This window comes from Dendropsophus ebraccatus, chromosome 2 (genome assembly GCF_027789765.1).
Source record: "Dendropsophus ebraccatus isolate aDenEbr1 chromosome 2, aDenEbr1.pat, whole genome shotgun sequence".
Taxonomy (NCBI): domain Eukaryota; kingdom Metazoa; phylum Chordata; class Amphibia; order Anura; family Hylidae; genus Dendropsophus; species Dendropsophus ebraccatus.
Genome location: NC_091455.1, coordinates 98,360,819 through 98,378,516, shown reverse-complemented (window position 1 = coordinate 98,378,516; position 17,698 = coordinate 98,360,819). Strand labels below are relative to the sequence as shown.

Here is a 17,698-nt window from a genome sequence, read left to right as displayed (position 1 = left end):
TTCATGGGGGCAACTCTGTGGGCGTTATTAGTTCATGGGGGCCACCTCTGGGGGCATTATTAGCTCATGGGGGCACCTCTGGGGGCATTATTAGTATATGGGGGCACCTCTGGGGGCATTATTAGTATATGGGGGCACCTCTGGGGGCATTATTAGTTGATGGGGGCAACTCTGGGGGCATTATTAGCTCATGGGGGCACCTCTGGGGGCATTATTAGTTGATGGGGGCAACTCTGGGGGCATTATTAGCTCATGGGGGCACCTCTGGGGGCATTATTAGTATATGGGGGCACCTCTGGGGGCATTATTAGTTCATGGGGGCACCTCTGGGGGCACTATTAGCTCATGGGGGCACCTCTGGGGGCATTATTAGTTGATGGGGGCAACTCTGGGGGCATTATTAGCTCATGGGGGCACCTCTGGGGGCATTATTAGTTAATGGGGGCACCTCTGGGGGCATTATTAGTTAATGGGGGCACCTCTGGGGGCATTATTAGTCCATGGGGGCACCTCTGGGGGCATTATTAGTCCATAGGGCACCTCTGGGGGCATTATTAGCTCATGAGGGCACCTCTGGGGGCATTATTAGCTCATGAGGGCACCTCTGGGGCCATTATTTGTTCATGGGGGCACCTCTGGGGGCATAATTAGCTCATGAGGGCACCTCTGGGGGCATTATTATTGTATGGGGGCACCTCTGGGGGCATTATTAGCTCATGGGGGCACAGCAGGGAATCCTACATACAGGGGGCATCCCACATTCCTACTCACTTTACTGCACATTACACCAAACAGCGCAGTTACTATGGGAGCCTACAGGAGGGAGGAAGGGAAGGAAGTTGCTAGAAATGTGCGGAGCCTAAATTGTTTGTCTCGCGGGTTCTAAGGGGATGAAACGTATCTGGAAGGAATCATCTTGGAGGACTGGGCCGGATGGAGAGGAAAAGGGAAAGTGACGCCTCAGATCAAAGAAGACATCACTGGTGAGTCACTGTATGACGGTTTTCTTATTTTGTAGAACATCATTTAGTAGGGGTGCCCCGCGGTGGAAAAGGTTCAGAAGCACTGCACTAATATGTCCCGCTGCGCCCGCTGGCACATGCTGTCATCTGATTGGGCCTCTTACCTAATCAGATGACAGCAAGTACCAGCGCCCCCTCCTCCAGACATCTGCCTTGGCGGCCCAAGCTGTGTCCTATGGCCGTATCTTTACCGCGTTGAGCTCCAGCTTGTGCTGCATCTACATTATCTGTACTCAGAGATATCACTGTGTTATCTGTGGTGTTACATAGGACTGCAGGGGACATCTACTACATGATCTGTACTCAGAGATATCACTGTGTTATCTGTGGTGTTACATAGGACTGCAGGTGACATCTACTACATTATCTGTACTCAGAGATATCACTGTGTTATCTGTGGTGTTACATAGGACTGCAGATGACTACTACATTATCTGTACTCAGAGGGATATCACTGTTATCTGTGGTGTTACATAGGACTGCAGGTGATATCAGGTGACTTCTCCAGGTTGCAGAAGTTCAAACTTCATCATGCCCTGCTGACAGTTTATAATGGGAGTTGTAGTTTTGCAGCATGTGGCTCTTCAGGTTGCAGCACTACAACCCCCATCGTTTCCAACTGGCAGTTCATGATGAGAGTTGTAGTTTTTCAGCTGTAGAGTCAAAGATTGGAATACAATGATTAGACAATGACACAGTACAGTCCATTAATTATAGGGGGCAGTAGTGCAGTACATGAGGTGGAGGCAGTGACAGGGCATTAGAACATGGTGGCACATTAGAGTAATTGGATATAACGTTAGATAGGACTTTGCCTGATCGGGGGGAGATGGGGGGCCCCAAGCTAAAATTTTGCACCAGGGCCCATCAGCCTTTAGCTACGCCCCTGCCTAAGGCTATGTGGAAAACATGGATATAGTCATTGGCTGTATCCATGTTTTCCAGACAACCTTAGAGCTTTATCCAAGTTCAGCAGCCGCAGCTAATCAAATACCGAACGTTCGGGTTCGGATGGACTCGAACCCGATTCGCTCATCTCTAGTTATCTGCCAAAGATTTGAAGCCAAAACCAGGAATGGATTTGAAAACAGGAGAAATCTCAGGCTTTCCATTAGCACCTGATCTCTGTTTATAGTCTGTTTATGGCTTTGGCTTCAAATCTTTGGCAGAAAATCTGTCAGATAATCTTTCTGTGTAAATGGACCCTAAAGCAGTGCACGAAAAAAAATCTCATGTAACTCTTTATAACTTTATAGGCAAAACAACGCAATGCATCAGCAAACTAAAGAGGATCATGACAGCCTGCATTATTAAGGCCCTATTCCACTGAACTTTTTCGAACGATTATCATTCATAAAATCATTCAAACGACCGCTCGTTAACGATATTCGTTCTGTGGAATACCTGTAAATGAGCGAACGACAACAGCGAAATCGTCTTTGAGTCGTTCACTATTTTTTTTCAACGTCGGAAAAAAAATCGTTGGTCTTTCAACAATAATTCGCTAATCTTTTCTTGAAATGTCTACCTACATTTCCCCAAGTTTTAAACGATCATGTAACGATGTAACGACCGCAAAAAAATCATTACACTACAGATATCGTTCACGTTCCCACACGTATTATGTGTTATCGTTCGCTTAAAAAAGCGTTAAGTGCTCGTTAACGAGCGGTCGTTGGAGCGAGTCTATGAACGATTATCGTTCCGTGAAATAGGGCTATTAGCACTATACCAACATAAGAGCAGGTTTACAGTAAACCTGCTGATAATGCAGTGAATAAAACACTACAGAAAGTAAAGCCTATGGGAATTCACCATAAACCACCACCCAATAAGGCCAGTTTGATGACAATTAGGCAATAATACAGATTTAGTTTTTTTTATATGGATTGTTATTGGGTTTTTTACCAGCTCTGGACGTGGGCAGTCTTATGCCTAGTCTTCTGGATGCCACCTTAGAGAATCCAAGCCTGCACAGTTATGGAAAACCTTAGAAAACAAGAATATTTTGTAGTGAAAATGTGTGATCATAAAATGTCTTGTGCGTGAAAGTTTTCATCATCATGCCTCACGTATAGTGCCATTGCGATCTCCGATCACTTTATTTGCTCAAACTCTTTGCCTGCCAAGTCTTGGATGGTATTATATGCTCCTGTGAGTTGATTTGCAGACAAGCATTGTAATGGATTGTACAGTCAAACAGTGGAACTGTGTTTGCAATGGTACACTAATAGGTCACGACCACACACCGTCTTCTCTTGCCTGTTTGACGGACGTTTTTTTTTTTGGACAATTATCATCTAGCACCCAGATAATGCCCATTATTTACAAACGAAATGATGGCCAGCCAAAAAAAGACGGTTGTGTGGTCATTGCCATAAGGTGGTTTTATGCTGCATTTAAACGAAACGATAATTCGCCCGATCGTACGATTAACGATGTCGGAGTAACTTTTTTTTTTCATAACGATCAGCGTTTAGACGGTACGATATATCTATATCATAAGAATCAAAGTCTGTCTGTCTGTCTGTCCTTCTGTCTGTCTGTCTGTCTGTCCTCTATAGACTTCCAAACGCCTGAACCGTTTGACCCCAAATTTGCCACACAGATACATTGGGTGCCCGGGAAGGTTATTGCGAAGGTCCCGACCCCGCCAGATGTACAGGAGGGGAGGGGGAGGGGAAAAAGAGGCGCCCCATAGAGATGAATGGGAAAATCTCCTCACTGCAAACACAGGTGATATAATTAGCTGCAGCAGACACAGCAGTTGGAGCCTTAGCAACCAATAGGATTACTGCTCTCATTTTCACAGGGAGCAATGGTTGCTAGGGAAGCTGCCTCACAACATCCACAGTAATAACTGGTAGACCCCCTACTCCATCTATACAGTACATGTATATACAGGACCCCCTACTCCATCTATACAGTACATGTATATACAGGGCCCCCTACTCCATCTATACAGTACATGTATATACAGGGCCCCCTACTCCATCTATACAGTACATGTATATACAGGGCCCCCTACTCCATCTATACAGTACATGTATATACAGGACCCCCTACTCCATCTATACAGTACATATATATACAGGGCCCCCTACTCCATCTATACAGTACATGTATATACAGGACCCCCTACTCCATCTATACAGTACATATATATACAGGACCCCCTACTCCATCTATACAGTACATGTATATACAGGACCCCCTACTCCATCTATACAGTACATGTATATACAGGGCCCCCTACTCCATCTATACAGTACATGTATATACAGGACCCCCTACTCCATCTATACAGTACATGTATATACAGGACCCCCTACTCCATCTATACAGGACATGTATATACAGGGCACAACAGGTATACCAAACTGTGACTGGGTAACACTGCTACACCAGACCTGACCAATACCGCCATACTGTGCTGGATAACACTGTCATACCAGACCTGACCAATACCGCCATACTGTGACTGGATAACACCTCCATACCAGACCTGACCAATACCGCCATACTGTGACTGGATAACACTGTCATACCAGACCTGACCAATACCGCCATACTGTGACTGGATAACACTGTCATATAAGACCTGACCAATACCGCCATACTGTGAATGGATAACACCGCCACACCAGACCTGACCAATACCGCTATACTGTGCTGGATAACACTGTCATACCAGACCTGACCAATACCGCCATACTGTGACTGGATAACACTGCCATACCAGACCTGACCAATACCGCCATACTGTGCTGGATAACACTGTCATACCACACCTGACCAATACCGCCATACTGTGACTGGATAACCCTGCCATACCAGACCTGACCAATACCGTCAAACTGTGACTGGGTAACACCACCACACCAGTCCTGACCAATACCACCATACTGTGACTGGATAACACCATCATATCAGACCTGACCAATACTGCCATACTGTGACTGGATAACACCGCTATACCAGACCTGACCAATACCACCATACCGTGACTGGATAACACCGCCACACCAGACCTGACCAATACCGCCATACTGTGACTGGATAACACCCCCATACCAGACATGACCAATACCGACACACTGTGACTGAATAACACTGCCATACGGGTAAATACAACCCTGCAGGTATACAGGACACTACAGGTATACAGGACCCCAAAACTATACACTACAAGTGCACGGGACCTCCACAAAACTATATACTACAGGTATACAGGACCCCAAACTTTACACTACAGGTATACAGGACCCCAAAACTATATACTACAGGTATACAGGACCTCCACCAACTATATACTTCAGGTATACAGGACCTCCACCAACTATATACTACAGGTATACAGGACCCCAAACTATACACTACAGGTATACAGGACCCCAAAACTATACACTACAGGTATACAGGACCTCCACCAACTCTATACTATAGTTATACAGGACCCTCAAACTATTTACTACAGGTATACAGGACCCCCGAACTATATACTACAGGTATACAAGACCTCCACCAATTATACACTACAGGTATCCAGGACCCTCAAACTATAAACTACAGGTATACAAGACCTCCACCAACTATACATTACAGGTATACAGCACCAACTATATACTACAGGTATACAGGACCCCCAAACTATACAGTACAGGTATACAGGACCTTCACCAACTGTACACTGCAGGTATACAGGACCTCCCTCAACTATACACTATAGGTATACAGCCCCCCCAACTATGCACTACAGATATGCGAGACCCCTAAAAACTATACATTGTGGGTATACAGAACCCATCCAACTATGCACTACAGGTATACACTAATTCCACTGATTAACTCAGATGAAACAATACCTTTAGCTTGGCCTCCTGGGCACCTTAGAACAAATCTAATTAACACACTGACACTTTATACCCGGGCAGCGCCGGGTACATTTTCTAGTCGTACATAAAATTCGTTTTGCGATCGTTTTGCGATCGATTTAAGCCTATCTCACACATTTGTTAAATCAGCGAACGACTGTTCACACGGAACGATCTGCGAATTTTTTGCGAACGACGATTTTAGAACATCAAAATGAACGATTTCTCGCTCGTCGTTTGATCGTTCGCAGCGTTTACATGTACGATTAACGTTCGAATTCGATCGTTATCGTGCGAATTCGCACGATAATCGTTCTGTGCAAACGCAGCATTATTTATGGTATTTCTCTAAAAAAATTCAGCATTTTCCTGTGTTTTTCAGGCTTTTTTTTTTTTTAAACTGCTGTGGCCAGATGTTATCTGAAAGTCAAAAGAGGAAAAATGCAACAAAAATGCATATGTTAAAACAGGCTATTTTGGAAAAATGTTACAAATGATCAAAAGATAAGGCATGCTAAAATTGTCACAGATGTCACAGATAGAACTATACGTACTAGATTATCAAAGCGTTTGACTTCAAAGCGTTGTTCACATCTACAGGTTACTGATGCACTGGCCTTTGCAGGGATCAATGTAAGCAAAAATGAAAGAAATAGCAGCAGCTATGTTATGACACTAATAGGAGGGGAAGATTACACTGCAGTATAACGTACCCTGCCATTTACACAGAGGTCAGCTGCTCTTATGGGTGGTGAAAGAAGAAGAAAAAAGTCTTGATTTACCTTTTAGGAACAGTGGGATCATCTTAAGCAGGCAGAAAGGCTTAGTTTTTTGCTTCTGGGCCCATGCTTTCTCAGGCTATATCCCTCTCTCCACATGCACAGTAGCACATGCTACTCCCTACCCCCACCCCTACCTTGTGCTCTCTCCTAGGTCTCAGTTAGGCTTCAGTCATAGACAACTTTTACATGCTGTTTTGGGGGAAAAAATCATTTGATTGGATGTGAAGAATTGGAAAAAAAAATAGGTTTTTACCTCCTATAGAAGTTTGTGGAAGGAAAAACTCCACTATTAAAAAAAACACGCCAAATGCTGATATTCTTCCAAAAAACAGAAAAAATGCCAAAATGCCATGAAAAATGGCAATCACAAAAATATCATGTGGATAGAGGTGGAAAAACACCAATAAAGTTTAAATGGCCTGATGTGGGGCATGCAAAGAAGCTGGTGAGCACCAATGAGCAAGACCAGAGCTCGTTTGCAGTGTCATTAGGAGGCACTATTAATTGTGGTCAGGCTGCATGAATGATGCAGAATCACATTTTTTTTTAATCCAAATTCACCCCGTAAATATTTTATTCATTTTATGGCAGATTTAAGGAAGCCATTACAAAATACGTCTGTTCCTGAAAAAAGCAATGCCTCACCTGGCCCTGTAGGTGAAAACATGAAAGAGTTATGGGTCTTAGAAGGAAAAAATGAAAACGCAAAAGTGACAATTGGCCCAGTCGTTAACCCCTTAAGGTCAAAGCCTATTTTCGTTTTTGCGCTTTTGCTTATTCCATTTTAAGTTTAAAAGTCCATAGTGCTTGCATTTTTTCACCTAGAGACGTATATGAGCGCTTATTTTTTGCAAAACCAATTGTACTTTGCAATGACCGGCATTATTTTTCCATAACATATGCTGCGAAACCGGAAAAAAATCATTTGCGCTGTCAAATTGAAAAAAAAAACGAATTTGTTTTGATTTCGGGGAGTTTTGCATTTACGCCGTCCGTCCTATGGTAAAACTGACTTGTTATGCATGTTCCTCAAGTCGTTACGATTACTATGATATATAACATGTATAATTTATATTGTATCTGATGGCCTGTAAAAAATTCAAACCATTGTTAACAAATATACGTTCCTTAAAATCGCTCCATTCCCAGGCTTATAGCGCTTTTATCCTTTGGTCTATGGGGCTGTGTGAGGTGTCAGTTTTTGCGCCATGATGTGTTCTTTCTATCGTTACCTTGATTGCGCATATACGACTTTTTGATCGTTTTTTATTACATTTTTTTCTGGATTTGATGCGACCAAAAATGCGCAATTTTGCACTTTGGAATTTTTTTGCGCTGACGCCGTTTACCGTGCGAGATCAGGAATGTGATTAATTAATAGTTCGGGCGATTACGCGCGCGGCGATACTAAATATGTTTATTTATTTATTAATTTATATTTATAAAATGGGAAAAGGGGGGTGATTTGGACTTTTATTAGGGGAGGGGATTTTTTTATTAATAAAAACACTTTTTTACTATTTTTTTTACATGGACTAGAAGCCCCCCTGGGGGGCTTGTATATACATAGCACTGATCTCTCATAGAGATCAATGCTGTGTATATACACAGCAAAGATCCATCAGATCGGTCATAGATTGCTATGGCCTGCTGCAGGCCATAGCAATCTATTGCCGAGCCGGGATCAGCGTCATTCCGACGCTGAGGCCCGGCACGGGCAGAAGAACGGATCTCCCCCCCCGCGATCGCATCGCGGGGGGGAGATCCGACCCACTAGACACCAGGGATAGTGTGCATAAAGCACTTCAATGCAGCTGTCAAGTTTGACAGCTGCATTGAAGTGCTTAATTAGCCGGCGCGGCAACGGGACCCGCGCCGGCTAACAGAGGCACTGCCCGGCTGCACGTGTCAGCCGGGATCAGCGCCGTTCAGAGACTACTGCAACATAACTAAAAGGAATAATTACTTTACTAATTTATAGAAAAATTACATGACAATACATTAAAAATGTAGGAGAAATCAGCCCCGATAATCATGGTGTACAGGGCATATGAGAGCAGCCAATTTATGTCTCCATGTAGTATTTAGACCCAATTTTAGCCCTCATATACTTCACATGGTCCCTCTATGCTCTCACATAGTAAAAAGGCCACCATCTATACTCTAAAATAGTGGAGTATTCCCCCCCCCTCCTCCCCTTGTTCCTCCATATAGAAGATAGACCCTCCCTGTGCACCCCCATATAGTAGTCAGGCCCCTCTGTACTTTCATGTAAAATTTAGTTTCTCTGTGCATCCATATGGTAGTTAGGCCTTCTGTGCCCCAATATAGTTATTATTTCCCTCTGTTTCCATGTATTAGCAGAAAGGGCTCTCTGTCTTGTGGACAGCATTAACTTGCAAACTCTTTAGTGTGCCCACTGCCTGTGTGGGCCCGGAAGCATCCGCCCCCTCTGCCCCCACCCAATTACACTACTGTTCTGGGAGTTATAAACCGCCTGGCTGCAGCTTACCCTTCCCCATAGACAATATATGACCACTTGGCCAAGAAACAACTGAAGTCAGATGAACAATCATTTCATTGACAGTTTTTTAAGGTGCTTAGGCACCTTCAGTCTGAGCTGACTGTGTATAAATAACGTGAATATGAATGTGTATAAATGAAATACAGTGCCTACTTACATACATACTATAAAGTATGATTCACAAACAATACCTTACCTTGGCCTAAGCAACAAAAGCACCATACAGGCTGAAGTAATGCCAATATACAGTGTCCAAATAGAATTGCATAATACATGAAGCTGTAACATTAATTAATTATTATTACGATTTTTGGTCCTTACAAGCCTCCAACGTCAGGCAATCTGTAATGCTCCCATCAACAGGGCTAGCAAATGCTGTCCGCATGACCGCACGGCAAGCACCTAAGGCCTATCTTCCCTTAGCCCTTATGGCACTATGGTTTCATATAGCATGATTTTATGGAGGGGACATTTTCCCACAAGCAATACTTTGCAAGATGACAAAGTACAACATATTTATTTCCGATTGCTTTTGTTACAATAATATATTTCATTTGCAGATAAATTGTTACCATGTGTTGGTGCCTATCTAGTGAGAAGCTTGCAAGGTGTTATTACATGTGCATTAGCGACCATGAGTAACGATTGCAACCTAGACTTGCAATTGTATTAATTAGCCAGACCAGGTACAGAAGGCATTTAGGGGTAAACTGGGACACAGGTACATGCTAGACATAATACAGACACTGGTACATACTACAGACACGGGTACACACTAGACAGATACTACAGACATGGGTACATACTACAGACACGGGTACATACTACAGACACGAGTACACACTACAGACACGGGTACACACTAGACATACTACAGACACGCGTACACACTAGATATACTACAGACACAGGGACATACTACGAACACGGGTACAGGCTAGACACATACTACAGACACGCGTACACACTAGATATACTACAGACACAGGGACATACTACGAACACGGGTACAGACTAGACACATACTACAGACACGGGTACACACTAGACATACTACAGACACGGGTACATACTACAGACACGGGTACATACTACAGACACGAGTACACACTAGACATACTACAGACACGGGTACACACTAGATATACTACAGACACAGGGACATACTACGAACACGGGTACAGACTAGACACATACTACAGACACGCGTACACACTAGATATACTACAGACACAGGGACATACTACGAACACGGGTACAGACTAGACACATACTACAGACACTGGTACACACTAGACATACTACAGACACGGGTACACACTAGATATACTACAGACACAGGGACATACAACGGACACGGGTACATACTAGACACATACTACAGACACGGGTACACACTAGATATACTACAGACTAGACACATACTACAGACACGGGTACACACTAGACATATACTACAGACACGGTTACACACTAGACATACTACAGACACAGGGACATACTACGGACACAGGTACAGACTAGACGCATACTACAGACACGGGTACACACTAGACACACTACAGACATGGGTACACACTAGACACATATTACAGACACAGGTACATACTACAGAGACGGGTAAACACTAGATATACTAGACACAGGGACATACTATGGACACGGGTACACACTAAACACATACTACAGACACGAGTACATACTACAGACACGAGTACACACTAGACATACTACAGACACGGGTACACACTAGATATACTACAGACTAGACACATACTACAGACACGGGTACACACTAGACATATACTACAGACACAGGTACACACTAGACATACTACAGACACGGGTACACACTAGATATACTACAGACACAGGGACATACTACGGACACAGGTATAGACTAGACACATACTACAGACACGGGTACACACTAGACACACTACAGACATTGGTACACACTAGACACATATTACAGACACAGGTACATACTACAGACACGGGTAAACACTAGATATACTAGACACAGGGACATACTATGGACACGGGTACACACTAAACACATACTACAGACACGAGTACATACTACAGACACAGGTACACACTAGACATACTACAGACACGGGTACACACTAGATATACTACAGACACAGGGACATACTACGGACACGGGTACATACTAGACATACTACAGACACGGGTACATACTACAGACAGGGGTACACACTAGACATACTACAGACACGGGTACACACTAGACATACTACAGACACAGGTACACACTAGATATACTACAGACACAGGGACATACTACGGACACGGGTACACGCTAGACATACTACGGACAAGGGTACACACTACAGACACAGGTACACACTAGACATACTACAGACACAAGTACATACCACGGACACAGGTGACCATAGCCTTATAGTGCATACAAATGAAAAAAACAGCAGCAGTTTGTAAATACATTATACACCACATGCTGATTGCTACACTGTACAGTAACTTATAATATCACATATTCAGCAGGTTTTTTTTTTGTTTGTTTCATCTGTTCTACAAATTATTCAGAATAAAAAATCATTACTTTTGGGTTGTGGAACCAATTTTCTGCGTTTTAAGCGATTTCTTATGGGAAGATTTGCTTTGGTTTAAGAGCGGATGTGGATTACAAGCACAGTCCCGAAACAAATTATACTCGTAATCCAAGGCATGCCCTCCCCTGAGATGCTATAAAAGAAAGATGTGCACCTTTGTTCTGTATAGTGGACCTGCTCCTGTTTTTTGCTAAAAATACTGACCATAATATGTCAACCCTAACTTCTTTAACAACTTTTTGTTTTCTTTTCTTAATGTAAAATCTGTAATGGAATAAAAGAAGCACCTCCTCACTGTGGTTTGTACTTTCTTTTTTCAAAGCATGGTATGACCAGGGTATAGCATCTATTTATGCCATTTTCCCTTTGTCCAGGGGCATAACTAAAAATGGCTGGGCCCCATAGCAAACTTTTGATTGGGCCCTCCTTCCTTCCTGACTGACTACTTAGCTGTCAAATCTAGTCATACTTGCAAGCGCTCATCAGGAATGCTTGCAGTTAAAAGGATATTTGCAGAACCTCGGATGCCCGCTTGGCCACCTAGTGCTTCAAATCATGACAGTTCAGGGGACTCAGCATATTTCAAGAGCAGGCAATGGGGCCCCCTGATGTGGTGGGCCCCATAGCAGCTGCTATGGCTGCTACAGTGGTAGTTACGCACCTGTCTTTGTCCTGTCTATAGCCGTAAATATTGCAGAGAAAAATACATGTACAAAATAGTTATGAAATAAACCAAAAATGGCAGTAAGGATGCATGTTTTATTTTAAAAAACCTGGTATTTCAAATTTCAAATGTGGAAAACATGGATACAGCCAATGACTATATCCATGTTTTCCAGACAACCTTGGAGCTTTATCCAACTTCAGCAGCCACCGCTAATCAAATACCGAGCGTTCGGGTTCGGATGGACTGAGCATGCTCGAGGTTCGCTCATCTCTAGTAAAAACAAATGTGAGCACTACACAACAGGTTTTTGAGCACAAATGTGAGCACTACACGACCACTTGACCACACGACCATGTGGTTTTTGAAAAAAAAAAAATGCCACTGACCCAATAGCACACAAATAAAAGTCAGGCAGATCTGGTTGCAGTGTTTTTCAGCAATTAAAAAAAAGCTATAAAAACTTTGCATTCTTCCTAAAAATGCTGTGGGTGACACCAGCCTAAGGCTGCTTTCACCTGAGCACAAGTAAAATGTATATGTGGCTGGGAATAAAAAAGGAGGACACCAATGTACCTTGTGATTGGCTAATGCCAAGAGTGGGTTGTCACCAGGAACCAGGCCAACATGGAAGCTGCAGGGGATCAGGGCCGAGGAGGTCTTTTTATTTTTACCCTACCCACATATACATTTTTTTCTTTTAGGAATGGAGTTATTCACATGGGCACATAAGGTATGTGCACATTTAAAAAATTCAACATGCAACTTTCATCTGCTTTGCCTATTGAAGTCTATGGGCCCCATTATGATTTCCTCTGCAGATCAGTATGCTATTGCAGCTGATGCCATAAGATCAGGCTGTGATGGAAATGTCCTACAATGGGCAAGTTTTGTGCACAAGCCCTATTAATTAGAATATGACATGACTCACCCAGCCTGGGCTGTATCTAGGGCAACCCAATCTTTCAGCATCAGCATGAAAATCATTGCAACAAGTTCCCCTTTAAAAAGCAGATGCATGCGAACCTGATCCGTATTTACAGTTCAACAGTATTTTCATATATTTTGCAGCTAATTTTATTTTCTGTCAAGAAGACAGACCACCAGGACTTACTGTACAGAAATACAGATAGTTTTGTGCCCAAACCAGAAGTGGATACAGCAGGAGAGAGAAGTCCAGCCTATATATTTCCCATTCCATTTGAATCCACTTCTGGCTTTGGCACAAACTGCAGTGGTAGTTTTCCAAAATACTGCTATGTGTGATACCAGCATAAGGCCTCATTCACACAATCCATGCTGCAATCCCCACTGTGGTGACCAGAGGAGGGTCGCAGCATGGATCCCCAACAGAAGGGCAGCCCCTCACTGGCTGGCAGCAGAGATGACCAGAGTGCAGAAGACAACTACTCGCCTACTCCCCCATGTCGGTTGGCTCACATGTTCACCGCCACCGTGTGAGTAGGTGAGTAGTTGTCTCCTGAGCTCTTGTCATCCCTGCTGCAAGGCGGCAAAGGGGGGGATCTGTGCCACAATCCGCACTAGGACATATTTTTCTTGGTACGGATAGCGTGAATGGCTGCATTTATTTGAATGCTTGCAATAATTGTCCGTGGTTGCGGATCCGTGACCACAGGCAATTTTACAGGATGTGTGAATGCAGCCTCCCGACTGCTGGCATACAAGCACTACATGGCTCTGTGCAATAGCTATATATTTATATCAGAGATGGAAGTGAGGCCAGGAAAGCCTTTTCCAAACTATACATCTGTATAATAAAAGAAACAATATGCAAGCCTGGTATCTATAGCTTTCTATGGGCCATAGGTGGGCTGAAAACAGACTTTCTGAATACTTTTGAACTCTAAATAAGTAGACTGTGTTGTCAGGATTCAGTAGCATAGCCTGCCACACAACAGTGTCCCACGGACTTCTTCCACCATCACAGCCTGGTAATTGCAGCATGATAAACGCTTTAAGGGTACAAACACACACGGCATATACGCTGCATATTTACTGCTGCGATACGCAGCAGATACGCACAGGGCTGTATTAACAGCTGCTGCTGCCCTAGGCACTAAACCTGAAGACGCCCCATCTACACGCACCTATTGGCGATACCAGACTTGACCAATACCACCATACCCCCCACCCCCCTGAAAAAGACACCAGATTTACTGGCAAGTCTGAACGGGAGGAGGGAAACTTCAAAAAATAAAAACCAAAAAATTTGTTTTTTCTGTCCCCCTGCAAGGTGCTGCCCTAGGCACCGGACCACGGGTGCCTAGTGGTAAATACGGCCCTGGATACGCAGCAGATTAGATCTAAATAACTGAACAGTATCAAATCTGCTGCGTATCTGCTGTGTGTGTTTGTACCCTTAGGGTACAAACACACACAGCAGATACGCAGCAGATACGCAGCAGATTTGATACTGTGTTCAGTTATTTAGATCTAATCTGCTGCGTATCTGCTGTGTGTGTTTGTACCCTTAGGGTACAAACCCACACACCGTATATGCAGCAAATACGCAACAAATACGCAGCAGATTTGATGGTTTAGATTTGATGCTGTGTTCAGTTATTTAGATTTAATCTGCTGCGTATTTGCTGCGTATCGCAGCAGTAAATACGCTGCATATACGGTGTGTGGGTTTATACCCTTAGGGTACAAACACACATGGCATATACGCTGTGTATTTACTGCTGCGATACGCAGCAGATACACAGCAGATTAGATCTAAATAACTGAACACAGCATCAAATCTGCTGCGTATCTGTTGCGTATCTGCTGCGTATACGCTGTGTGTGTTTGTACCCTTAGGGTATAAACACACACACCGTATACGCAGCTAAAACGCAGCAAATACGCAGCAGATGTGATGGTGAAGATTTGATGCTGTGTTCAGTTATTTAGATCAAATCTGCTGCGTATTTGCTGCGTATCGCAGTAGTAAATACTCTGCATATACGGTGTGTGGGTTTGTACCCTAAAAGCTGGAAAAAGTTCCACAGCGGTATAGGTTCTGAAGTGTCAGATCATAGGGACATCTTTATAAAGACATCCCTATGATATTTTGTGTTTTAACCTTATTGCTGGAGAGGAGTTTGTCCACCTGAATCCGCATCTGCAGTGTGTGAACATAACCTGAGGTGTGCTGGGATGGGGTAGGACCTCTCTGCCAGACAGGCTTACACTCATGGAGTATTAGGATGTGCTGCCATGTACACTAGGATATACCAAGGGAAATGGCTCAGGCACCTGGGGGCAATTTCTGCTCTTTCAGGTAAGCAGGTGTACTTCATTTCTTGGAAGGATCACTTTAAATCCATGGAGTGTGGAGAGAAGCTTGCGAGCTGGCACCATCAGCAGGGACTGGGAGAGGATGCAACAGGCAGCTGGCTGGAGGAGAGGCAGCAGCCGGGGCAGGCTCACTAACATGTCCCCGGGAGATGCAACACGTGATGGCTTCTCTATCACAGAGGGAGGGGGTGAGGGCTCATGGGGGGGGAGAAACAAGAGGACCTAACCTGCTCTACCTGCCTCCCCAGGTTCCTCCTCCTCCTCCACCATCCCTCATAGAGGTCAGCTGCTGCTCTATTAGCTGCTCTGGAGGAGCAAGTGTGGAGGAAGCAGAGATAACATGAGCCCTGTGAACTTTGCACATGCAGCCAGCTCTCCCCCTCCCGCAGTGCGGCCAGCTCTCCCCCTCCCGCAGTGCGGCCAGCTCTCCGCCCTCCGCACCTCACCTGTCCTAGCACCTCCAGGGGCAGCAGCTGAGTGACAGCCAGCCTGCCATCCCTCAGCCGGGCACACCGGGCACCCTCCTCCTCCGTGCTGGGACAATATGACCTTTGTAGTGGTGACATTTTACACAGAAGGAGCAGAGATCAATGACAGCTGTCCTCACACACTCACACACTAGCCAGCTAGCCCACTATTACCGGAAGCCTACCCAGCATCAGCCCACACTCCACAGGTAGTTGTAACAAGCGCACTGGTCCTGCTGTGTCACCTAGAAAGTGTGATCGGGATCTTATAAAGTGATAAGACAAACTTTTCGAAGTTGTGTGTCCCAATGTTAGAGGAGCTGATGTTGCTCTTTCCCCCCTCCCCTCCCCCATCTCCTCCTCTCTCCCCGCCCTCCTGACTCTCCTTCCCCTTCCTTGTTAAAGTCTTTCTACCAACCAGCTTTGAGCAGCAACAGCAGCAGCACCAAGAGCAGCATTTTGCCTGCAGGACCTGATGCTCATCCATATTAAAGTGGCTGAGCTCAGGAATCCAGCCAGATCATCTCCTCCTAGAGCAAAGTTTATTTTTAACTAGCAAGCCCCACCGGGTCGTGGATGGTGCGGCCTCCCACTCCACGCAGGACTCTGCAACTTTCTCAGCAGCACGGGACACCCACTTGGCTGCTCCTTCTCCTCCTAGCGTGAAGTGTCACTCGTGTGATGTCGTGTCTTTCGAGAGTTCCTTCTGGCATCCGGCGTGTGAGATGAAGACATCCCTGCTAAGGTGAGTTACACGAAGTTTTTTACCAGACTAGGAGGAAGTTTTTCTAGCTGGGAAGGTTAGAGATGGGGAAGTGTCTCTGCCCTCCGTGTCCTCCCTGTTGGCTGCATCCTCCATGGATCTGAGAGCACTTGCTGGCTGGGAGAGGAGGGGGCAGCCTGGGGGCCCTGTTGCTAGCCGGGAGAGGGGGTACTGGGGGCCACTGGGGGCCATATTACACAGCATCTGCTCGCTGTGCTGGGCATGGATCAGGGGAGGAATCACACGTAGCACTGCTCGTCATCATGAGACTACAGGAAGGAGCCTGGCATCAAAGTACAGATGGGGGATGTTGTCAGCCTGTTCCATATAGGAGAGCTCTGCTGCTAACTTTCTCACCTCCATACTCCTCCTCCTCCTCCTCTTCCCAGCAGCCATCATTATGACATAGATGCTGCCCTCATCGCTGCCTGGATCTGGGAAGGGAGTCACAGACAATGGACGCAAAACTTGTAAAAACTTAGTAACTGTGTTAGGGGGACTGCTGCATCATCACTGCTGGGGAGAGCTGGATGGCTGGGGAGAGCTGGATGGCTGGGGGGAGCTGGATGGCTGGGGGGAGCTGGTCTCTTAGGAGACTGCGACTGTAATGGTTGCTAAGAAGCAGGGTATTATGTCGTCTCCAGCAGCTGATGGGCTCTCTATACACCAGACACTGCGGGCTTAGAGGAGAGATAAAGT

At 44.9% G+C, this 17,698-nt stretch overlaps 1 protein-coding gene across 5 annotated transcripts in view; it reads left to right on the top strand.

Moving 5' to 3' along the window:
* The first annotated feature begins 16,211 nt into the window (after positions 1-16,211).
* Positions 16,212-17,698, top strand: part of RREB1 (ras responsive element binding protein 1) — a 68,910-nt gene continuing 67,423 nt past the window's right edge. For all 5 annotated transcript variants that reach the window (XM_069958053.1, XM_069958054.1, XM_069958050.1 and 2 more), the window contains exon 1: positions 16,212-16,981. The gene's annotated coding sequence lies outside the window, so the exon portion shown is untranslated. The remainder of the gene's footprint in view (positions 16,982-17,698) is intronic.